At 40.4% G+C, this 26,008-nt stretch overlaps 1 protein-coding gene across 5 annotated transcripts in view; it reads left to right on the top strand.

The window, feature by feature from the left end:
- GLCE (glucuronic acid epimerase) overlaps window positions 1-26,008 on the top strand; it is a 110,662-nt gene that overhangs the window by 36,693 nt on the left and 47,961 nt on the right. For 2 of the 5 annotated variants that reach the window (XM_073304482.1, XM_073304484.1), the window contains exons 2-3: window positions 876-1,014; window positions 2,324-2,425. The exons of 1 other annotated variant lie outside the window; for it this stretch is intronic. The gene's annotated coding sequence lies outside the window, so the exon portion shown is untranslated. Of the gene's footprint in view, window positions 1-875; window positions 1,015-1,945; window positions 2,093-2,323; window positions 2,426-26,008 lie in introns of all 5 variants that reach the window. 2 more of the 5 variants (XM_073304483.1, XM_073304485.1) reach the window with 2 other exon arrangements.

Raw genomic sequence — 26,008 nt, forward strand, 5'->3', positions numbered from 1 at the left:
CTCTCTGGGTATACTAGGGTAGACTCTCTATATTTAAACACAATAAAAACTAGAGTGCCACCTCCAGTAATAATAATAATAATGCCTGGCTCTTATCTAGAATTCTTCATCCATAGATCTCAAAATGCTTTACAAAGGGTTCATTAGCCCCATTTTACTGATGGGAAAACTCAAGCACAGGGCCAGGGGAGTGACTCTTCCACAGTCATCCAGCAAAGCAGTGGTAGAGCTGAGAATTGAACCTAGGTCTCCTGAATCCCAATCTAGCAGACAACTGCCCGGGATAAGCTATCGCTATAAAGGATCTCCAGTTTCACATACCTTTTAGACAAACGTTAAGGACCAGACCATTTCTGCTGTAAAACTGATTTTTAGTTTTAGTCGTCAGTCTCCTGAGTGGTCGCTCAAAAGCTTTGCTGAACTTGGGAACTATGTCCATTAAAACTTGAAGGTGGAAGAGGAAGCCAGTAAAAATTATTCCTGGAAAGTAAAGCAAGGCTGTTATTAAAAACTAAATACGTATGCTTTTTAAAATCGGTGGGGCTTTTGAGGAGATGTTACCCTAGTGTGCTATAATCTTTAAAAGTCCACATTCCACTATATACAGTAACTAGTTTGATTTTATTTTTTTTAAACTGTTCTTCCCAGCCTTTAACTTTTGATGGTTGTAAGAAAACATGAAGTGCTTTGTAAGCTGGTTTTTGGTTTTGTTGCTTCAATTTATAAATAAGAAATGCTGGAAAATGAACATTTTGTTGTAAAGATGTTTTGAAGGCCACTTTTTTTTTAAAGACTCCTAGAAGAAAAACTGACAATTTAATGGTGCATGATGCAGTAATAAAAATGCCTGTGTGGTTATGTTTAATCCTTTAAAGGAGAGAAAAGAAACACTGTAGTTATCAGCATTCAAAAGGCACGACGCAAGCTTAAATATATGCAAAGCCTTGGAGAGACTGAAGAAATTTACTGACTATATTGCAGAAAGCTTCTGACAGGCGCATCGCATCTTTGAAAGTAAGATTTGAATTATTAAAGCTGTCTTTGTTTATTAAATTGGGCCTCCAGTGAGAAGATTGTATGAAGAAATGTCATGCAGACTTGAGCTGAATTGGGCATAATTTGTAATGGGTATTAAAAGTAAACTTACCTTGTTGGACTAGAACAGTGAGTACATTCAAGTGCTTTAGAAAATGAAAATTCTGGTTTCAGGTGTACAGTAGATTGTGTATTTTAAGTCTCTTCCTGCAGCAGATAAACACACCTCTGTTTAAGGAGACCAGTTTGTTAGTGAAGGATAATCCTTTTTAAACGAAGAGATTTGATGGCAAAGCAGTTCAACAGGGGAGTCTTTGTTAATTTTAAATCAGGAATGCAGGGGAAAGAGATGAGAGCCAAGGGGCGTGCGTGGGGTGGGTGTGGGTGGGGGTGTGTGCGCGCGCGTGTGTGGAGATGGGATGCTTAAAATGCTACTTTTTGGAAAAATTAACTACATGGGGCTTAAAGTGAATTAAAAAATGAGATCATTTTAAACATTTTAATGTGGAAAAAATGTTTTTACCCCTATTGATTCAAGTATAGCATATATCTGCAATTTTTTATGCACGTAGCAATTTATCTTCTGTTTTCAGGAAAGTGGGACCATTGCATTGCGAAATACTTTTTCTTATTCCTCTTCTCAGTTGGACTGTGTAAGAAATATGCAAAACTCACAAAGTAGACGGAAAATCTTCACAAATTATTGTGGGACCAGCACAGACATTATAAACAAAGCACTTCCTAAGAATGTTTAATTTAGGATCTTTTTTTTCTAAAACTTATTTTGTAATTTCAAGGTTTTGGTTACCTCTGCAGTCCAAGTGGAGACAGCATAATTTTGTTTGCGGTTGAAAACTGGGCTCCAATTTTTTGTTAGCGTTTTAATTTTTTATCTGTTCCTTTACTGTAGTTTCTCAAGTGGAACACCATGATGGTTTATTTAAAAATGGAATCCTTTAAATATGGGATTTAAATCTGAATTCTTCAAAAATGTTTAATGAAAGCCATGCATTTTATGACACCAGGAGGCAGATGTCAGGATTTACTCTTCAATTAGGTAGGATTGTGGTGGGAATAGCAGATTAGACTCCTTTGCAGCTGATGCGCTGTCTAGAGGAAGTGACATTTATGCTCTTGATCCTTCAGTGATTCTGCATGTCAAGAACTGAGCCTTGAAATTCGTCAGCAGTGCTGTCTTAAGAGCAGACAGAGCTGAGTAAGAGGATTTTTACAGACAGAAAATTTAAGTACAAATGCTTAAATACATTATTTTCTTTTTTTTCCCTAGGAGATTGGAAAGGAAAATTGTAGGTGATTATTTGAAACTAATGTATTTTAGAATTTTGAAATCTGAGATGCACTAGAGTTCAGAGACCTTCGTTTGATTAAGGTAAGAATATCTTAAGAAAAGTGTACCTTCCCCTTTCGTCTTTCTGCTTAATATGTGTTGTTTTTTTTAAATTTAACTCTATCTAATCTGAGATTCCATATAGTAATGCATTTTAAATGTACATTGCACCCCTGGCATTTAAATGGTTAATGTTCATTCAATGTAATAACTTTCAGCTGCAAAGGGCACATGGGTCTGTCTACAGAAGGTGTTGTGTTGATAACTGGGTTCTGTTTGACCAGAGGAATTAAAGCAGGCAGGAGGAATAAACAGTGTGATTATAGTGCATTTACTCAGAGGAGGAGCTGGTTGGTTGTTTTCATTTTATAGTAAATTAGGTTTCATGTAATTTTTTTCATTTGGCTTGTAAGCAAGCTCAGTAACTACAAGGTGGTTACAGGGCAGAGGAAGTGTTTACAATATCTCGAAGGTAAAATTTTTTAGTTCTGTACAATAAACCAATGAAACAGGAGATCAGGTAAGCAGCTGTTATGGTTATCATGGCAACAGAAAATTACTCAAGTGCTAAGTGCATATTTATCTCTAACCATTTAAGGTTTTTTTTTGCCAAACAGCTTTTTTTCCTTTTTTAAGGTATATATTAATTATTATTGTCATGTTAGATAAAAATGAGTAGTGATATACTGCCTTTTTTCCTTAAGAATAAGAATGGAACATTGCATATTTGTACTAACATAACTTAGTGTTTGAAAAAATGCTCTTTTTAGCATAAATACATATTGGACAAACTAAACCTGGCTTTTTTTTTAAATATGTATAAGAACCCTCCTGATATTCCTTTTGATGGAGGAGTATTTAAACTGTTTCCTTACTCGTGTGTGGTATAGTTAGCCGCACACAATTTTAGAAAACCAAATTACAAAGGAGGAAAACCAAAATTAGAGACCAGCAAGCCTTCTGGTGTTCCTCTGACATGCTCTGGCTTACAGATAAAAGCAGAGTTTGAACTACTATACCAAAAAAAAATTCAAAGCCTTTTATATTAAAGGAATACTTCAATCGTATGTCTAAAAACTAATATACAGAACCCTTTTTATGTCTAAGAAAATAGAAAATTATGGTTTTTTCTTTAAAATTTAACTCCATGTGATGAGTGTATTTGGCTTATGTAAGGTACTTCTTGTGAATCTCAAACTAATCTGACCATAATGTCCCATGTTCGTAACCTACATTGGTGTATGTGATCTGTCATTATGAGCTGCAGGACTGTCAGATAAGAGGGAGTTTAAAATGTCTTATTTTTTAAATTTGTAAATGGTAGCGGGAAATAGGAGTTGAACTGCTAAAATGGATCCTCCGTTCAGGTGGTAGCAGCATGTTACATAACCAGAGAGACAAATTTCTTCCAGAGTTACACTAGTGCTATGCGTACAAAGCATCCATTTTGTGTTATGAGTATTGTGAATTGTTCCTTCTGTGCAGTTTCTAAATGTAAAAGAATGCAGCAGATCCATTTGAGTTTTGTATCAATCACTTCAAACGTACAACATCCCATCACTTTAGTGTATTCTCTACTAAGACAGCCTCTGAGTTTCAGAAAAATTAGTTTGATTTGTCAATGTAATCATACTCCCCAAACCGTACCATACTTAACTGATTGTAGAATATGCTTTTTTTTATTAACTTGCAGGCAATAGAATTTGACTATTTAGGGAAGAAATAAAATTTTGCTGTCGGGTTTTAAATATATATCCTCTTAAACATGCTTTGCAATCTGCTTATGCAGGCATCATGAGTTTTATATTTAAATTGGAATGATTTTTTTTAGGATGAAAGTGCTTGCAGATCTGAATTGTGAGGGATAGATGAAATTAAGCTGTGGAAGCACTGATGGCAATCTACAAAGCTTTAATGTGTTAATGTAGTCTAGGCGTTATCCATATTTAGAAGCATTTTAGATTGAATCCTGGAGAAATTCAAACTCCTGTCTTAAGCATGTTTCTGAAGTGATGGATGGTGTAGAACAGTAGTATGAAGGAGCTCCTAACGATTATTTTGCTGTTGCTATAACTAAGTCAGAGACGCTAATTCCCCCAAGTTGAGTAAAAAAAAATAAAACTGGGGGCGGGGGGAAGGGGGATGAGTGGTTTGTAAAATGTCTGAGTTTTGTGTAGAGACCTTTTTCTCTTCATGAATTATTCAGTTTTTTGAGTCTGCTATATTGCAGTATTTAATATACTTTAAATGACACTGAGTCAGTTAATATGGTAAAGAGAAAAGATCTAGGTTTATTGATAAATTCTCTTGTCAGTTGTGCAGCAACAGTGAAGAATGGCTTGCTGACTTGAACTGAAAAGTATATTTTATGACCAAAACATACCAATACAGTTTGCACTTGGTGTTATCCCATATTTAAGACTGTTGAGCAGCTCAGAACTAGGAGACCAAACTTAAGCCCTTCGGGATAAGGGACCACAATGCTTTTAGTACAGAGCCCTAACCCCAGTGGGAGGTTTTGGATTCATTACAATATATATCGGACTCTAAGGAGACTGGACATAAATAGGGAGTGAGTGTAATGGACTTCCAGTTGAGGAGCCCAGTAGCATTAGTAAGAAATTAGATTGCTATCTGGCATTAAAGTGGTGGTAAAATTATTTGAACAACTGCCCAGAAGAGTCAGTCAAAGGGGTTAAAAAGGGGATGCTGTCCTTTGCAGAGGTGTAAGTCTGCCCTTGTCTTGTACAACATTTTTAAAAAAAGTTTACAAATATACATGATGAAATTGGGGCCCTTCCACTCCATGACATGGTGGACCCATGTCATTCCATCTGGTCCTGTGTAATAGTTTTAAAGCACGGCTATATGGTGTGCTCTAATAGATCAGTGCATGCAGCATAGAGATGTCTTAAAATGTAATTTGTGTGTGTACAAGCAAATGCTTTAAAGTAGCTTTATTTTTTTCTGAAAGCCTTATTCTCTTTATATTGCTAACGTGGCTAGAAATTGGAGTGTGGCAGTAATACCTACAGAATAGCACACAGCTTGGGAAAGCTGACTGTAGTGTGAACCCTCATTCAACTGTGTCGCTTCCAGCAGGCTGGAGCAGAGGTTCTTAGTTGGACCAGATCACATCTCAGGTTCTGTGGGTTGGTCCTTCTGTTGTTTTCGGAGGTCTCGAGTCCGCTTCTAGTGGAATGCCTTTATCACCTCCTACCCAAATGTGCTTGAGAGCAATTCATGTTCCTCAATATGTATAAACAATGAGCCCTCTGCCCCTTTGATAGCCTCTATGGGAACTTTCAGAGCTAGCTGTGAATTTAAAATCACTTCCATAAACATTTTGGGCTCTTCTCCTGTTCTACTTAATGATGCCTGATAGCAGTCGGTGTTAACCAGGCCAAAATCTAAGCAGTTTTACCCAGCCCCCCCAAATTGTACATATCTGAACTTGTATGTATCACACAAAATCAAACTAGGTGCCTGAAGTGTGTGTTGGACATTCGTGTTGCAAATGCGTAGCCATTAGACAACATCCAATAGTCTTTAGAATTGTGGGTTTCTTTCTGCTTTTGCCCCTTTAGTTCCTGTGATGGAGTCACAGGTCCGATGCTCTGAAACTGCTCTGTATGAAGCCAACCAGGAATCTGGGATGGTGTGACTCCCCTAAGGGCACGCTGTCCAGGGCAAAAAGCCTCTTCAGCTGTGACCTTCCTGGTCTGACTTCGGAGCATTCAGCATCCCTGTTCACACCGTACACTTCCCCTTGGCTGGTCCACCTGGATGGGACCCCTGGGGAAGCCAGAGGGCCCTGCTCCCCAACTCCACAGTCACCCATGACTCTCAGCCAGTGTTGTAAAACAGAAGGGATTATTAGTCAACAGGAACACAGCGTAGAACAGAGCTTGTTAGCACAGAAATCAGTGACTTTCAGCAAAGTTCATTTTGTGGGCGACCTCGAACTGATGCCCTGGACTCCCCCCTCTGAGTCCCAAACTGGAGACTGCCCAGCTTCTAGCAGCCTGACCCCGACACGCCTGTTGCTCCTCCTCCTGGTCTTTGTCTCGCTTCCTGGGCAAAGTGTCACCTGGTCACATCCCCCTCCTGGGTCTCAGGTTATGAAGGGCATTAGCTATCACTTACATGCAGGCAGCTGAAGCCTCCTCACCTGGCCCCAAGGGTCTCGGCAAAAGTCACACACCCTTATTCCCACCACCTAGGCATTGGTGCAATACATGGGGAAACTGAGGCACACACCGTATTCATGCAAAACAGTAAGACTCACGTAGGCTCACATGCAACATAACAAGGGAAAACACCCACTTTGTTACAGCTCCCAAGTCTCGCTTTAACCAGCAATCTGTGAAACAAGTTTTCAGGAAAGTCTTGCCCACTTTAGATAGGGAAAGGCGCATCACCACTCTTGTGAATGACATGATGTTGGGCCCTTTGTGCAGCCCAGTTGCCAACCCTTGATTATGTGAAGTCCACTATAGCTCAGCTGGTCAGGATGAGAACAGTTCAGGAAATCCAGTATTTGGTTCCCATGTGGCCTGGTTCTCATTTGAGACAGACTGTCTCAGATACTGAGGTTCAAACTCACTTGACTCCAAACTACCACATTTTTGAGCTGAGACGTCCTCTCACAAACCACTGGTGACTGCTACTATCTTCCTTTCTTATCCTTCATGGAATCTCACTGGCCTCCTTCACCTTGTAAGTTGGGATTTTGCTGGGACATCCCAAGTAGCCTTTTCTTCCCCCTTTCCCCCCATTATGTTATAGTTGTGTCCATGAGCAGTCTTGAATAAACCAATCAAAGTTGCTTTAACTGAGGGGGACTACAGCAGGAGCCAACATCCACAAAAACAAATACATTTTATTTTGTATATTGTTCAACTGTTTACTTGTGGAGATGGGCCTGGCTGAATTCCAGGGGCAGTGTCCAAGTATGCATTCTTGCAGTTACGGTGAAAGTGCACATCACCCTGTTTCACTCCTTTAGTGTGGTAGTGAGATGTTCTCAAAGTAGGCAGCACAAAAGCAATTTTAAAGATTGTGGTATGGCTAATGGGTACCTACTTTACTTCAAGTAACTAAAATGTTTTATACTCGCACATATATGTAAAAAAAATCTGGGCCTAATAAATTCAAATATTTGTGACAGGAGGACAGTATTGTTCGGATTTAAACCTACAACAACGCAGGCACTAGTAGGATATCTGGAATTCAAACAAAAAGGAGTAATGTGTAAACTTTCTTTGGGCTTTTACAGCAGTCAAAGGATATTTGCAGGTTTTTGAATGTTAAAGATAGAAGGTAAAAAATAAAATAAACATTTAGATGCAAGAAAGAGATCAATACTACTTTTGTAATAAAGTTGGTTTGTGGGGCAATAGAATTATGTAGTAAACATTAACATTTCTTCTTTAAAATCCCCTGATAAGACAGTGGGGCCACATGTGCAAAAGGTCAATGAATTTTTAGTGTCTTTCTGGTGTGTTACCTAAGGTGCATGCTCAGGTTGGGGTGTTTGAACACATTGCAGGTGTGAATGCACATGCCCTGATGTGTGCCTTACAGAATTTGTATGCCTGCTATCAGATGTGTGGGGTTCTCGGCACCCTCCACCCACTTTTTTTATGCACAAGTTAGAAAATTTGGTCTTCAAATTCTTTCCACTCTTTTGTGTAAAGAAGTGCACCTGTCTGTTTGGCCTTGTGTACACTGGCAGCAGGGTATAGGGTATGTGTATGTACATGCCACAGTGAAAAGCACGCTGCACCCACCCTGCAATGTGGCAGTGAAAGCCTATGCCAGGCAGAGGCAGTGGGGCAAGGCTCTGGTACGACACGACACTGCTAAAAATACCATGTGGGAGTAAATGTGGGAGACATTGCTTGAGCATGTAGGGTACTTACCCTAAGGTTCTATCCTGTCTTTACTCATCTGAGTCGTGCCTCGCTGTCCACACTATTTTATACTTGTGCTGGGTGATGTGCAGTGTATGTACTGTACATGCCGCCATAAGTGTAGAACATAGTCTGAGAAGGGGGTACAAGCAGTAACTGCTATTTCAGCTTCCCAGCTGATAATTACATGGAAATATATACCAAATAAAGGTCAGTCTGCACAGCAGTTCAAGTTTCTGAAAATGGCTAAAGCACAGACATTGCCTTGTTTATTTCAAGCACTTTTGCTCTTCTAATGTTAAGAACAAACGGAGGCATGTTATATGTATTGTTAAAGCTGGAGCTACAATAAGACAATACTTGCTACCAATTGCAAATCTTTCAATAAATCTTTCTACTGTCCTCAGTTCTGCAGAGTTTCTGGGGAAGTATTAGAGCTGTCCAAATCAATGAGTAAAAACACAAGTCAAATGAAGGCAGAATAACAAAGCGGTTTCTGTCCTCTCTTGCCTTCAGCTGTAGGCTCTACTAACAGCTTTTTCAATGGCAAGTCTTATGAATATCTTATGAAACAAAACAAAAGAACACCTGAGATAAAATAATGTAGTGGAGATCTGAAGAAGGAAAAATTACTTCCTATTTTTGGTTAATGATGATGTGTATATGTAAAGGAGTTCTTGGCTGTATCGAGACTTATTTTCTCAGTTTTAACTCAGGAACTGGAATGGGAGCTTTCTCTGATATCCGTTGATGGAATGGCATATATGAATCTTTAACAAAGAGTCACTGTACTTTCCACTATATGCACCCGATGAAGTGAGCTGTAGCTCACAAAAGCTTATGCTGAAATAAATTGGTTAGTCTCTAAGGTGCCACAAGTACTCCTGTTCTTTTTGCGAATACAGACTAACACGGCTGCTACTCTGAAACCTTTCTCCTAAGTGTTCATCAGGAGATTGTGACTCAGGTATCAATAAAAGTGGACAATTTTAAACACTGACTAAAAGTCTTTCCTCCTGTGCACTTATCTTATAGCTTAGATTCTTTCAGGCAAGGGCAGTCTCTTCTGTATCTTACATGAAGTACCTAGCGTGTTGGTTTTTAATAGCATCCAAAAATTTCTTGTGGTGCTTGTAACCTGCTGTAATTTTATATACCCTGTTGTTTCTGGAAGACACTGTTGACAAGACCTGATATTTTTAATATAAAAAGAGGCATGGGAAAAATCCTCTAGTTTCTTTTTATAAAGAACCAAACAAAAACTCAAAAAATTATCCTGCTGCTTTAAAAGCATTAGATCTATATTCAACTCAAAATACAGTTGCAATGGTCAGCTTGAGATACAGCACAAAGTCAGAATTAACATTGCTGCAGCAGCTACAGTTTATTGCTACTGATTCTGTCACCATTTATCCCATGAGTTAATATTCTGTTACACCTTGTAAGAAAACTTTTGTCTGGAAGGGTGTACAGTTTCTAAATATACTCCAGCTGAGGAAGGAGGCAAGATTCAGTGGAAATTTATAGTGGAGCAATCTGGTTCCCGCTGCATGCTTTCATGTGACATTATGGGATCAGGGTCTGCCTCTGAAGCAGCCTGTGGATGATTCCTTTCAAGCTGCAGCTCAGCCCTAGAGCAATAATTTTTCCTCCTTTTTTTGCCTATTTGTTAAGTTCAGAGTGACGTATTAGATATGTCCCTTCACTGCTTCTAGAGGTTTGTCTGAGATTTTAAAACTAATGTTGTGCCCAGCAGTACATAAATATTTTAAGAGATTTTTTTTTTGTAATCTGCATTGTGTCTTATCCTTTCAGTCTTTCACATAAAATTAGTGCTTAGTTTTAATGAACTAATGTCTGAGTGGATTTTGTTTACATCTACATCTAGGTCTTTGGAGCACAATGGGTTTAAGTCTGTCTTATCTGAAGATACGTAACAATCATCTGGAGTACGTTATCTTGGAAGCAGTCTTGTGTGAATACATCCAGAATGTATTCCCTTCCCTGATCTGTTATCAGGGAGGAGAAGTCTTCATGAGATGGAAGGCTAGAGATTTTTTTAAAAATTGATTCAATTCAAAACAAAATCTAGCATTTCTTATTAAACAAGCATTTAGATTCTGATGTATTTTTCTTGTTGAATATATTTCTTTATGAGTTGCTTTAATTAAAATGTGAAATCCTTATCACTTGCTCTTGCAGATCAAGTTAGTGCTGAAAAACATAATTTAGACTAAACTGAATTTTTGGATAAGCTTAGTAACTAATAGTCGAGTCAGTAATAACTGCTTAGATCTTACTGCTTGAATTTCTTTTTTTATTTGGTTTTTCTTTCCTGCCAAAGAGCCCCATGAAGTCACATACAGCATTGTATGTATTTCTTGCACAGGAAGGCTAGTCTGGTTACTTAAAGATGAAAAATACCTAAATTAAGTCATACATGTATTTGAAACCTTATGTTCTTGTTAGGAAAACAAAGTTGATCCATATTTTTTGGCCAAATGCATCCTTCAATTAGTCAAGAGAATAACTGTACACAAGTATTGCGAGAAAGTATTTGATGCAATTTATTTGTTGCACTTTAAATATCTTCACACTGCCTAATCATATGGATAGCTTTTGGTTTGGGATGCAATTATTTTGACAGATAAAATGTACCAAGACTAGTACAATATGTCACATGCAGAGGAGACTTAATTGCTTAGAGGTGTCTGAAGATGTTGCGCTTCTTTATAATTGGTTTTCCCCTTCTATAAATGAAAATCTGTAAAGTTAAATGTTAGTGTAAATAGGAAGATGCAGCTCCTGACATCTTCCTTAGAAGATGAATATGGTATCAGCATCCTGTCTGGCAGATTTGCTAATTGCATTTTTTTTTGTATAGACAAATACTTGACTTGTCTAACAATGTTAAATGGATGCTGAACCTTTAAAACACATTTCTTATAATTTGCTAACTTCAGCTAAAATTGAAATTCTTTCAGATCAAATTAATCTGTCCGCAGCTCTGCTGTTTGGTTTTTATATATAAATTTTTATGCTAACGAAGACACTTGGCCTACCCATCCTCATAGTAGTGGTTACTGGTCCTGGTTATCAGCTGGACCTTTACCTAGCACCTATATTTGTGGGCACTACTATGCTTGCAGTAGTCATGCCCACAGAAATGGAGGCTGTTACCAGAAATTAAGCCCCTCACCTCACTTACCAATATGATACTGCTCATTCAAGTGATCGCCGCTGCTCTTATACTCGCACTGACACAAGGAGAAGCCAGCTTCTATTCCGAGGTTTCAGGAAATACCTAGATCTTGTTGGGGAGGTGGTGGGATAGGTGCTTTTTAAACCATTCTGAATAAATGAGTTTGCAGCAGTGGCAGCAGCAAAGTCTGGCCTGCTCCACACTTTTGTAGTCTTATAAATGATTTACACCCAGCCCAAGTGCTTGACGGTCTCTACTGCTGCACTCTCAAAGTCTCCACTCCTAGCAAGCTAGGGGATCCTTTCAGCCCCTGATGCCAGCCCTGCCACTGACTTGGGAGGGTTTGCCTGCTGGTCCCAGAGCCAAGTGCTAGAGTGTGCTGAGATGGGATGTACAAAATATTGGCATTGGGTTCCACTAGTGAGTAAACTCCCAGGGAACTAAGGACCATCACAAACCTCCCCACCTTCTGCTCCAAGTGCAAGGTGTATTTCTTCTTTGAATATGCATCAGTGTGACTTCCCCACTGTGGGTGCATATATGCCTTGTGCACATGAAATTGGAATGTTTTGAATAGCTGTGTCCAGTGGGGCCACACATGTACCCTGTGCTCCCGTGTGAGGCATAAAGGGTGGAGCGGTCCTGACTCTCGCTTAGTTTCCTTTTAGCATTCATGGCATCAGGATGGAACCCTCACTGCCCAGCCCACTTCGGCGTTTGTCCTTAACTATTTTGTGAAGCAATTATTCACTCTTTGGTCTGTTTAGTTTACCTATTTGTTTTTATTTGGACATTAGTGCACCTAAGGAGAAAGGGTGGGTTTTGATGTCTACTATTACCTAGAGAATTGGCTGACCAGGCAAAGAACTTGGAAAGAAACCATGACAGATCGAGATGCTGCATTAGCCCTTTTCACCCAGTCGCAGTGATCTCTCTTGATCAACCAAGAGAAATCATCCCTGAACATCCAGTGCAAATGTTAGAAATCATAGCAGCTAGAATAGATTTGGAAGTAGTTTTAGGCATATCTACCTCAGGACACTTTCCTTGTAATCTATTCCCTGATAAATGGGATGATCGCTTACCCAACCTTCACTGTACAGACTCTTACAGTATTGGGCCATGTGACTGCATGTATGTATGTGACGCTGCTTGCCAAACTTCACCTGAGGCCCCTACAATTCTAGCTCCAATCAGTATATTTGCCAGGAAACACCAGTGAGCAAATCAGTGGTAATACCATCTTGAGTCTGCAGAGCACTCACCAGGTGGCTGCGTCTTGACAATATCCATAAAGGAGAACTGTTAGAAACCCCATTGCCATCCAGGACTGGACTATTTCCACCTGGACTGTCCCCAAATACAAAGTACTTAACCCAGACCCACTGTCATTACAGTTGATGGCCTGGATGCTGGTTTGAGTACCCTGAAAGAGGACTGCTCGTCACTTGTCCAGGGTATGCAGGATATACACCAGGAAACCATCCAAAAGAAGAACCTTCTCCATTAAGTGATAGAAGTTTTCCATATTGGTGACCCAACAGGGCCACATGCTTGAACAGGCCACTGTACCTAAGGTCCAGGAATACCTACTGCAGTCAAAGCACTCTGGACTTTTCAATCAAAGTCCATCTCGCAGTGAATTCAGCATACTGCCCCTTTGATGCAGTCACTCTCTTTTTTTTCTCATCCAACAGTATCAGGTTCTTCAAGGGCCTGATACATGTCTAGTCACTGGTCACACAACCAACCCTGGCCTGGGATCTGAACGTCATTGTCCTGAAACTTACGGAGTCACTATTCAGGGAGTGCTCAATTTACCATTTTGTGTTTAAGACAGTCTTCCTGTTGGCTATCATTTTGGCTAGGAGAGTAGGCAAGCTACAAGTTCTCATGGCAGCCCACCCCAGAATATCTCCTTCCTTCAAGATAGGGTGGTTCTGAGGCTGCACCTGAAGTTCATCGCCAAGGTGGTGTCTGAATTTCATTTAAACCAATGTTTCAATACACAAAATCCAGAAAAAACACTCCTCTGCACACAGCTCTCCCCTTGGTGAGAGGATGAGAACACGAACATGTGACAATATTAGTCCTGTTACTTAATGCGCTAATGAAAGGTGCTCCGATACAGTGCCGGTGTGGGTGTGGTGTCAGAACCTATACAGAATAGAAGGGTGGGATAATATTATTGAACTAGGAACCCTAAGAGCAACCAAACCTGAGGAGAAGGTTTATATTGGACTTCTGTTGTCCTGTTTTGTCAATAAAGTCAAACTTCAGAATGAGATGAGTTTTACCATATAAAGTTGGGTGGCAGAGACAACTATTCTCCAGTTTCTGTAGTGCTTCTCACAACCCAGCAGAAGACTGTTATGCCCAGTCCTGCCACATAAAGAACAGTGGAGAAACAATGGCATCGCCTTTTACGCTGCACTACGAGGGAACTGCATGAAGGGTCTTGAGCATGAAGCAGGACAAAGGAGCAGTCTTTGTAGATCCAGCAAAGAGAGACACTTGCAATTTTTTTAAAGTAACTCTCTTAAGCTTGAATCTGAAGTTCCTGAAAATGGTAGTGGGCATAGAACATGCTAAATAAACTGTTATAAAATTTCACAGAATGCTGTAAACTGTTTTGCCAATAAACTAATGTTATAGTAGATCAATAGGTTCCATTTGTAGAGTGGTTTAACAGTCTTTAGCTTTATAGTTCTTTTGCCTGAAGTAATGTTATATGGTCAAGATTAATGTGTAGGTATAGTATCCTTGTCAGTTTCAACACATTTTTCTTTATATACTCATTAGATTAATGATGCTATTGTAGGATGGATGTAAATTTGTCTATAAAGCAATCATTATGAATTTGTTTCCAGTGTATTGATGATCTGTTAGAAGCTTGCAAATCAGTAAATATTGATACAAAAAGTACACTTCACTTACCACAAAACTGAGATTCAAGTGATCAGTTTTTTTTAATTCAGTTAAACTGTAAAAGATACCCGAATTTCAGCCTTTGCCTGAATGAAATCTCATTAGCCTGACAGAGGGCCTACTCTTTGCCATGTATGTTTGGAAGCAAAATATGCATAGACATAGAGACAGTCATTGTAATGGCCTGCAGCCATAGGTGCTAACTTTCAAATGTGCTGAGGGTTGCTCTTCCCCGGCTCTGTCCCAGGCCTCACCCCCACTCCACACCTTCCCCCAAGGCCTAGCCCCCATCCTGCCCCTTCATGCCCAATTTCACCCCCTCCCCTGAGCATGCCCTGCCCTCACTCCTCCCCCCTCCTCCCAGTGCTTTCTGCATGCCATGGAGAAACTAATCCGTGGTGGGCGGGAGGTGCTGAGAGGGAGGGGGAGGCGCTGATTGGTGGGGTTGCTAGCGGATGGGAAGCGCTGAGGGGAGGAAGAGGCACTGATAGGGCAGCTGCCGGTGGGTGCTCAGCCTCCCCCCTCCCCCTGTGGGTGATCCAGCTGCAGCCTGCAGCTCTTGGGCTGTGATTTCATAAGATTTCTCAAAAAAGGCAGTTATGATATTCATAATACTAAAAACAAAAATCTTGACCTTTGTAGTTAACTTTTTGCAAATAACGTTAACTCTGATCCACCTGTTATTGGCCCCCTACCTGTTTTGTTTTGGAGTTGAAATTTGGATTTCTGCTACAATAAGGACACTGCTACACAGCTCTAGAATCTTCTAAAGCACTTTTTGTTTTTAAAGCAACTCTATCAACAACCCTAATGACTGTACCTCACCTAATTTACCTGTAGTGACAACCCAGTATACCTCCCTGTATTGTGCTTACAGATATGAGAACCACCCTGTTTACGCCATCCTCTGGTTCACAGTAAACATCTAATATATTCTCTATAGGCAGTACAGAAATTGCACAGAACTGAGGATATTCTACCATCTCCAGAGAAACCCATGTACTTCATCCACTCTGTCACATATTGGCTAGAAGATGCACATTGTAGCTATGTAATCTATCTTCCCCATGTGGCTAAAAGACTTCTTCAGAAACAGGTATCATAAGTACCTTTTGGACTGTCCATTTCCCAGGCCATTAAAATATATCTCAGATAGTAGTGACCACAGTTGCTGATAAACACCTTAGGCAGGTAGCTAGAATGCAATTATTTTCATGTTGTCCGTGATGTCTTATATGCCCTTTTATACATTTGGGGAGGGGTGTGTGTGTGAGTTGATCTCATTTCAAGAAATTTAAATCTAAACTTCTTCTTAACTTCTGAACTTGACTATAGGCACAAATAAAGCTGTTGACAAATATGTGTATTCAACCCTAACCTAACTGGTCCAGGCAAAATTGATTTTCCTGGCGAATAACTTAATGAAAACAAAACCTCACCACAACATATGTATCCAATACTAAACTTTGGTTGGAATGTGTGCTGTATGTTTTCAGAACTTAAACAATCCCAATGGGAGACAGAGTAAATACAGTTTACAGATATATAACGCAGGGGGCTGGACTAGATGACCTCCTGTGGTCCCTTCCAACTCTGATATTCTGGGGGGGAGGGATAGCTCAGTAGTTTGAGCATTGGCCTCCTAAACCCAGGGTTGTGAGTTCAGTCCTTGAGAGGGCCATTTAGGGATCTGGGGCAAAAATTGGGGATTGGTCCTGCTTTGAGCAGGAAGCTGGACTAGATGACCTCCTGAGGTCCCTTCCAATCCTGATATTCTATGATTCCAAACTCTATCTGGTCTTCAGAGTATGTTTGCTGCCTTAAAAAATGGGCTGTTCTTTTAATTTTTTGACATGGTATAGTGCAAGGTTTGTCTTTACCTCAGCTCAGTGAAAATCTTGATGCTGAATATATTTTAGCTGAGGTTAATGCATTTTCTCTTGCAGTAGTTTCTTGGTAAAAACTCATCTGTTGTGATAAGTGTCTCTTTGGAGGAAGAAAATCAAACTCTAAGGCATTTAAACTAATGTACTATTTTTAAAGTTCTGCAGAATATCTCCTGGTAGAGAGATCTGGAATCTCTACCCTGCTAGTCTAGGCATGTTTAATCACTGTACTGTGAATACTGTAACCCTTTTATTAAAACAAAGCTTCCAGTCATGAAAAAGTAAGCATTCTGTTGTCGGTTTAAAATTGGGAGTGCTTTTAATTATTCCCGAAACCTACACAATTACTGCAAAAGCAAATCTTTATCCTAATGTAAAATCAATAAAAATAATGCAATTTGTATCTAGTCAAGTGCTTTAGGAATTGTTAATGCAAAAAGTGTTCTTTCTTGATTTACCAGCAACAGGGTTTCTAATAAATCCAAATCAAAGACTTCAGACTAAAAAAATGTAATTTTAATTGATTCATTTTTCCCAAGAGACTATTGCCAGGATGACTCTACTTAAAATGCAAATTGTGTAGAGGAGAAATGATACTGAAACAGTTGTAAATAATGCCTCTTTAAACTTTTTTTTAATTGAATTTTTACTGTAAAGTCAATTTGGTTAGTGATCTTCAGTAATTATTTCAGTTCAGTTAAATATTTATGGGGTTTTGTGCTATTGGGAAAGGTATGCTTAGATCCCTAAGAGGTTACACAGAACCTCTTGAGCTTTGGGTTAGTTTTTGTAGCGGTATCTGAAGCGGCAAAAGGCTGCTTCTATTTTTGGAGGATGAGTGTCGTCCATTCTGGTGCAAACCAGTCTCTTTTTAGAAAATGTTCACATTGATACAATAGTTACGCATTTGATTTTCAATGTGTTAAATTTCATAAGCATTTAGAGTTTATATTTAACCTCACACTTTTCATGCCTGTGACAGCTTGCCCTTTTCTCTGGCGAAAATGAAAATTTCATTTGTAGCTCAGGAGAAATGTTTAATAAAAGTAACGTTCATATCACAGTTGGACAAATTCACAAGGCTAAAAAAATTACATAAAGTTTACTAAAGCTATTTTCCCTATATCCCAATAAAGCTAGATTAATTTCTTTTAAAAGTGGAGGGGAAAAATAGTTTTTTCTCACCATTTTGAGTGTGCCATAAGGATAAGATTGTATCTTCATAAAAATTTTCTTGTAATTACAACAGCTATAGGAAGCTACTTTTTAATGAGCTTATGAGCATTTGATTAAAAGATCTAGGCTGCTATTGACCTTTCATAGCCGTTCGCAAAAACAGAAAGCAAGTAAAGATGATACTGTTTGTTAGGATGATGAGAATTCCTTCTTCCACAAAATGGAGCCTGACTGCGCACATACTGGGGAAATAAGTAACCCATAAAAACAAATAATTGATACCATCAGTGTATTCAGAATAGCTGCAAGAACTAAAGCATAAAACAGTGATGGTAAAGCTAACTTTGCAGGAGAAATAACCTGGGGTTGGTAGAAAACAGTACCTGACCAGGTGTTTTAGGATATTGTAACGAGTGCATATGCTGAATGAATAGGCCCTTAAATGTTCTTCTAAGTTTTGAATTACCTTAGTGCTAACTAGGGGAACTCATCAGTTTAGAATCAATCACACATTTTAAGATAGAAGAACATTTGTATGTGGCAGATCATTCCTGTGACCAGAAGGAAACGATATGTAAGATTGAAATTATAGTCTCTTGTTGGAAGATCACCGAAGATGAGAAAATGCCTTTCAATGGCTTCTTACTTGTGGCTAATGGGCTTTTCATAAACAATTCATTTATAGAGAGCTGCATGACTCTGGTTATTTTGTATTCAGTTTTGATGCCAATACCTCCTGTGAAAAAATGTACCTTTTTTCCTCACAACATTGATAATTTATGAATTTTATTGCAGCAGCACCTACAGGTCCCATTCAGGGATTAGTGCCAATTATACTAGGAGCTATACAGACATGAAGTAAAAGAGCTTGCACGCTTGGAGGTGAAATCATGGCCCCACTGAAGTCAATTGCAAAACTCCCATTGACTTCAGTGTGGCCAGGATTTCACTCTTGATTTAGAACAAATGTAATAAATTGGGGATGAATAGAATGGAGAGGACCAGGAAACAAAGATGCTTAGGTAAAAGTTCACTTGTCATTTCAATCTTCAGCAGCAAACATGCTCTTCTCCATTAACCTTAGTTCCACCAAAGTCCACACTGTGTAGACAGACTGGTTCCTGTTTAGTATCCTGTAAGTATGGCCTACGTTCTTTGTTCCCAGATGAATACATTTATATTTAGCCATTTAAGATGCATATCATTTGCTTGCACCCAAGCAATCCAGATTGCTTTGTATCAGTGACCTGTCATTTTCATTATTCACCACTCCTCCAGTCTGTCATCTGCTAACTTGATCAAGTGACTATTTTGTTTTTTCAGTAAAAATGTTATAGTGTAGGGCCAAGAACCGTTCCCTGTGGGGACCCCCCCCCCCCAGAAACGCTCCCATTCGATGATTCCTCATTTACGATTACATTTTGAGACCTATCAATTAGCCAGTTTTTAATCCATTTAATATATGCCATGTTAATTTTCTGTCTAGTTTTTAGTCAAAATGTCACATGGTACCAAGTCAAACAGCTAGTAGAAATCTAGGTATATTACATCAGCACTATTAACTTCATCAACCAAACTTGTAATCTCAAAAAAAAAAAAAAATCAAGTTTAATTTGACAGGATCTATTTTCCATAAACCCATTTTGATTGACATTAATTGCACACGTATATAAATTATACATATAAAAATAAATGGTTTTGACTTTTATGCTGTTTGTGCATTATAAATGTGATCTAGTCATGACCACTTGTACCTAAGTACCATTTGTTCTGTGAGCAGCTCCTGTTTATCCATCAAACTGAAGTCTAATATAGAATTCCTCTGCGTCAGACGCAAAACTTTTTGATTTAAGGAACTGTCATGTATAATGTTTAGAAATTCCAAGGATGTTTTAGTACTGGCAGCATGAGACTTTCAGCATAAGTTATCAATATCTTGATTTTGTGCTAAAGGAGTGCGCATACCTTCCCTGTTCTTATTCTCCCCTTTTGTTATTAGTTGAATACCCTACATACTGACTATGCTAGACAGCGTGTCCCTGTGGAGATTGCTCCCTCTGTCATCTGCTAACTTGATCAAGTGACTATTTTGTTTTTTCAGTAAACAAAGTGGAAGGCCATCCCAACTATACAGCCTCCTCTAGCCATAGAAGGTGAACCAATGTTCCACAAAACCAAAACCCTCCTCCACTTACCTCGCCACTTCCAGAGTCTACTTCCATCACTTGTGGGACGAGAAGGATCTGACGTTTTCGTTTGAAAACTCTTCTTCAGCATGCTTCCAAGTTTCTTGAAGTCCTCTTTTATGCAGTGGCATTAGTGCTGATGTTAACCTTCACCAGTTGTTCCTTGCCTACTGACTTCAGAAGCTTTTCCAGTCTTAGTGATGTCTTGACTCCAGGAAGGCAACACAGTCCTCTTGTCCACCTGTTCCTTGCAGAATGTTCTTTTGATTCTTCTGAGTAATGAATCCCCAGTAAGGATTGTTTATCTTCCTTAGACAACTGGAGAACTCTTTGGGCAAGCTTTATTTTCTTGTAGGTTGTGCTTAGCTTCCACGGGTGTGTCCCATACATCTCTCCATTCCCTTGGACCAGTGGGATCCAAGGAGGTATTTTCCACAGTTTCCATGTTGAGGACCTGGAATCAGTTGGGAACTTGGATGATAGTTATGTTATATGTAGCTGTGTGAAGGAGGCAACCAATATGTCTGATGGGTAAGGGGACGAAGCTTCTGGGAAGGGGACAGAACTCCCAGACGGGCCTAATCCTGTTTTCAGTGAAGTCAGAACTCTCTTTAACTTCACTGAGAATGGGATCAGGCTTAGTGTCTGTCTGAAGCCTGCTGCACTTCACTCCTGTTCAGTCTCCGGTTTATAGGGTTTTCAGCTGTTTGGAAAGGCACAAAGAGAGAAACGGTAATTATTTCTCTCTTTACTTATTTTTTTAGTATGACGTAGTGGAATGAGAGAGTCTATTAAAAAGCACTGGAAGCTTCAAAATTGGGTAAAGCTGAGTTCTGCAGTTCTTTGAGCACCATATGTTAAGGTTGTGATGAGCCCAAGCAAAATCCTGGTGGGCTTTAGGTGCAGGTTTCTGTCAAAATATTCATGAGTTTAGCTGATCTAGTCTATTCAGAAACCTTTTGGTAGGGGAGTAAATTAAGAGACTTTATTGACAGCAGCTGCTTGAGTGGCAAAATAGTCTAAAGTTTCCATTGTTGTACTCAGACTACAGCATCCTCTGAGCTGTGCAGACCTGTATTTGTTGATTGTGTAGCTGAGGAATGTTTATCTAGACTGTTACTAGGACTGTAGAAAGCTACTAAAACCCCAGATCCCAACTGAACACGAGCTCACAAAGCCCAGTCCTGCAGTCCCTCAGACAAAAATCCCATTGTGAGTCTCTTGTTGGAATTTGCACCTTTAAAGGACTGGAGCTGGAGCTCATCCAGTCAAAGAGCCCTCATGCAGGAAATAAAAATAGTGTTGCAAACCCAGACAAATCAGAGTGCTCATGCCAGTACAAAGATTGTTCTGTTGCAATTTCTTTCTCATGAAACTGAGTAAAAGGTTGCTGCTATTCCTTTACTCTAGTTAATTTATATTGATGGACAAACAAGGTTTCTCTGTCCGCCTTTTTACCAAAGATGGATGCCATGCAGAAAAGCAGAGGGGGAGATATTCCCTGAATGATAGTAAAAAGAAAACTCTCTGACTCAGGTCGTCCTTGTGGGCTATATGACATATACGGGTTGAAGCTTAATTAGTATCACTTTTTGGGGGGATGCTGCATATAATTCTTTATAGTGGGCTTTAAAATATTTCCTTGTATAATTCAGCAATAAACACTCTAAAATCTATTTTGAGAAGCTGAGCCAAAGATTTTTAGAGGGAGCCTCTGAATTAAGGTAGATTGTGAACCTTGTCTGATAATTCTTATCCCTGTTTTGTATACATGAGATCTGTATCTTCCTGAGTCCCCTAAGTATTTGGAGCCTTTAGTCATAGAGGCTACTGGATAGAAAGAGAAAATAACAGGAGCATCCTAAAGACCTTCTATGTATATATTTAGATAGAGAGATATGAGAGAGAGAGAGAGATGCCAGCAGCTGTCCATGTAACCCCTTTAATCCCAGAAAATAAAAATATTTTTACTAATCACGAGTACTGGACTAATAAAGTGAAAGATTTCCTTCCTTCACACTTTGTTCCTTCCATTACTTCTGCTGTTGTATAACTTTAGCTCATTCCTTTTTCTTGGAGCACAGTGGAAAATAATTTGCAACATGCTTAAAATGGCTGTTTTTGTCTTCCCCTGTGAAGAAGATACATCATCACAACAGATTTCTCTCCACTCTGCTGTGGTTGGTCTATCTTTGGTCTCCAGATTTGTAAATATTGTCATGGTTTTCTCAAAACACCAAATGGCTTCAGGATCCTGGAGTTGCAGGTAACTCTATGGCCCAGATCCTGAGCTTCATGTGAGGATTAGAGGTGTGCACACACATACTAACGCGTGCATTGAGCCTGCTCTGTGCTCCCCTAGTTGGAGATTGGCTGTGAGCTAGTCAGATCTCCTGAGGTTAAACTGGAGCAGGCTAACGGCCCCAGGGTGCTATTGTGTCATCCGGGCAAATGGTGAGGCACAAGCAGTGCCCCCTACATTGCTGACCAGGAGTGGAGAGGCATATGGCTACACTGCCCAACGATTCCCCTACACAGGGATGATTCTCCAGGAGCTGAGTAAACTAGATTTTAGGACCTGTTTGCAGTGGGAGAGTAGCAAAGAGTGTTTTGAACAGAGCCATGGTTTAGGCTTTGCGTGTTGTCTTTGAGGATCCAAAGAGATTGAGGCAGTTTTGCCTCGCATTTTATTTTGATTGTGAGAGACTCAGGTTACTAGAGCTGTCTGCCACACTCCCCACAGAGGGATCTAAATCTGGTGTGGGCATGGAGGGTGTGGTTCCTACTCTCTGCACTTAGGAAATTCCCCTGTAGGAGGATTGTATTGGTGTTCCTGCTTCTCTTTAGTGCTTCCCTATCAACCGAGTAAAACAGATGTGACCCTGATCAAGGCAGTTATGTGCAGGGTCAGCAAAAGCCCTATTTTACTTATTTTCTTCCACATTAGCAGAAGATCATGTCTGCCATATTAAAGCACTTTACTAATATGACCCCACTGAAGTGGAAAATAAGGACCTTGTGTCTAATGGAGGATTGAAACAAAGGAAGGGAATACAGGAGCTGCAGGAAAAATCGGGGGAAGAGATGAGCAAAAACAAAGAGTGGTGGGAGAAATGAGAGAGGGACCTCAAAAGGGTTTGGGAAACAAACTAAGGCTATCCTTCTCTTGAGTTTTTTTGGCAAAGGAAGCTGTTTAGTCTGAGTATACTGAAAAGGAAAGTCAGTTACTCTCCCCCCCCCCCTTTTTTTTGAGTGAGTTGGGATGTCGCATATATAAGGGATCAAGAACCTATCCCCATTTTAAAGACAGAACTACTCCTGTTAAAGGTGATCTGGAGAAGAGAACTTTGCATTTTCATGGAAGTGACTACTTTACAGCCATGCTTTATTTTATTGTCTGCTCTGTGTGGCAACAATATTTGAGACCATTGAGTAATTAACACTTGCCCCTGTAAAGTTTTACAATCTGGAGTTGACTGCAGTAGGATGAGGTCTGTGTAAGATACAGAGAAACAGTTGCATTAAGAATTCAGTGCAACATAATAGCTTTAGGAATTTACTCCCTGATCTGTCCTCCTTACCTTTTCTGGTTAATAGAATAGAATATCAGAGTTGGAAGGGACCTCAGGAGATCATCTAGTCCAACCCCCTGCTCAAAGCAGGACCGATCCCAGACTAAATCATCCCAGCCAGGGCTTTGTCAAGCCTGTCCTTAAAAACTTCTAGGGAAGAAGATTCCACCACCTCCCTAGGTAACGCATTTCAGTGTTTCACCACCCTCCTAGTGAAAAAGTTTTTCCTAATATCCAACCTAAATCTCCCCCACTGCAACTTGAGACCATTACTCCTCATTCTGTCATCTGCTACCACTGAGAACAGTCTAGAGCCATCCTCTTTGGAACTCCCTTTCAGGTAGTTGAAAGCAGCTATCAAATCCCCCCTCATTCTTCTCTTCCGCAGACTAAACAATCCCAGTTCCCTCAGCCTCTCCTCATAAGTCATGTGTTCCAGTCCCCTAATCATTTTTGTTGCCCTCCGCTGGACTCTCCAATTTTTCCACATCCTCCTTGTAGTGTGGGGCCCAAAACTGGACACAGTACTCCAGATGAGGCCTCACCAATGTCGAATAGAGGGGAATGATCACGTCCCTCGATCTGCTGGCAATGCCCCTACTTCTACATTCCAAAATGGCATTGGCCTTCTTGGCAACAAGGGCACACTGCTGATTCATATCCAACTTCTCGTCCACTGTAACTCCTAGGTCCTTCTCTGCAGAACTGCTGCTGAGCATTCGGTCCCTAGCCTGTAGCGGTGCATTGGATTCTTCCGTCCTAAGTGCAGGACTCTGCACTTGTCCTTGTTGAACGTCATCAGATTTGTTTTGGCCCAATCCTCCAATTTGTCTAGGTCCCTCTGTATCCTATCCCTACCCTCCAGCGTATCTACCACTCTTCCCAGTTTAGTGTCATCTGCTGAGGGTGCAATCCACACCATCCTCCAGATCATTTATGAAGATATTGAACAAAACCAGCCCCAGGACCGACCCCTGGGGCACTCCACTTGATACCGGCTGCCAACTAGACATGGAGCCATTGATCACTAGCCGTTGAGCCCGACAATCTAGCCAGCTTTCTATCCACCTTATAGTCCATCCAGCCCATACTTCTTTAACTTGCTGGCAAGAATACTGTGGGAGACCGTGTCTTTAGCTTTGCTAAAGTCAAGGAACAACACGTCCACTGCTTTCCCTTCATCCACAGAGCCAGTTATCTCGTCATAGAAGGCAATTAGATTAGTCAGGCATGACTTGCCCTTGGTGAATCCATGCTGACTGTTCCTGATCACTCTCCTCTCCTCTAAGTGCTTCAGAATTGATTCCTTGAGGACCTGCTCCATGATTTTTCCAGGGACTGAGGTGAGGCTGACTGGCCTGTAGTTCCCAGGATCCTCCTCCTTCCCTTTTTTAAAGATGGACACTACATTAGCCTTTTTCCAGTCATCTGGGACCTCCCCCAATCGCCATGAGTTTTCAAAGATAATGGCCAATGGCTCTGCAATCACATCCGCCAACTTCTTTAGCACTCTTGGATTCAACGCATCTGGCCCCATGGACTTGTGCTCGTCCAGCTTTTCTAAATAGTCCCGAACCAGTTCTTTCTCCACAGAGGGCTGGTCACCTCCTCCTCATGCTGTGCTGCCCAATGCCGTAGTCTGGGAGCTGACCTTGTTCATGAACACAGGGGCAAAAAAAGCATTGAGTACGTTAGCTTTTTCCACATCCTCTGTCACGAGGTTGCCTTTCTCATTCAGTAAGGGGCCCACGCTTTCCTTGACTTTCTTCTTGTTGCTAACATACCTGAAGAAACCCTTCTTGTTACTCTTAACATCTCTTGCTAGCTGCAACTCCAGGTGTGATTTGGCCTTCCTGATTTCACTCCTGCAAGCCCGAGCAATATTTTTATCCTCATCCCTGGTCATTTGTCCAGTCTTCTACTTCTTATAAGCTTCTTTTTTGTATTTAAGAGCAGCAAGGATTTCACGGTTAAGCCAAGCTGGTCGCCTGCCATATTTACTGTTCTTTCTACACATTGGGATGGTTTGTCCCTGTAACCTCAATAAGGATTCTTTAAAATACAGCCAGCTCTCCTGGACTCCTTTCCCCCTCATGTTATTCTCCCAGGGGATCTTGCCCATCAGTTCCCTGAGGGAGTCAAAGTCTGCTTTTCTGAAGTCCAGGGTCTGTATTCTGCTGCTCTCCTTTCTTCCTCGTGTTAGGATCCTGAACTTGACCATTTCATGGTCACTGCCTCCCAGGTTCCCATCCACTTTAGCTTCCCCTACTAATTCTGCCCGGTTTGTGAGCAGCAGGTCAAGAAGAGCTCTGCCCCTAGTTGGTTCCTCCAGCACTTGCACCAGGAAATTGTCCCCTACATTTTCCAAAAACTTCCTGAATTGGCTGTGCACCGCTGTATTGCTCTCCCAGCAGATATCAGGGTGATTGAAGTCTCCCATGAGAACCAGGGCCTGCGATCTAGTAACTTCTGTGAGTTATAACAGTTTCTACAGTAAAAAGAAAAGGAGTACTTGTGGCACCTTAGAGACTAACAAATTTATTTGAGCATAAGCTTTCGTGAGCTACAGCATCCAATGAATCCAATGAAGTGAGCTGTAGCTCACGAAAGCTTATGCTCAAATAAATTTGTTAGTCTCTCTAAGGTGCCACAAGTACTCCTTTTCTTTTTGCGAATACAGACTAACACGGCTGCTACTCTGAAACCAGTCTCTACAGTGTTTATACTTTGAACTGGGCCATTCGTGGATGGGAGCATTCC

This window comes from Lepidochelys kempii, chromosome 10 (genome assembly GCF_965140265.1).
Source record: "Lepidochelys kempii isolate rLepKem1 chromosome 10, rLepKem1.hap2, whole genome shotgun sequence".
Lineage (NCBI taxonomy): Eukaryota > Metazoa > Chordata > Testudines > Cheloniidae > Lepidochelys > Lepidochelys kempii.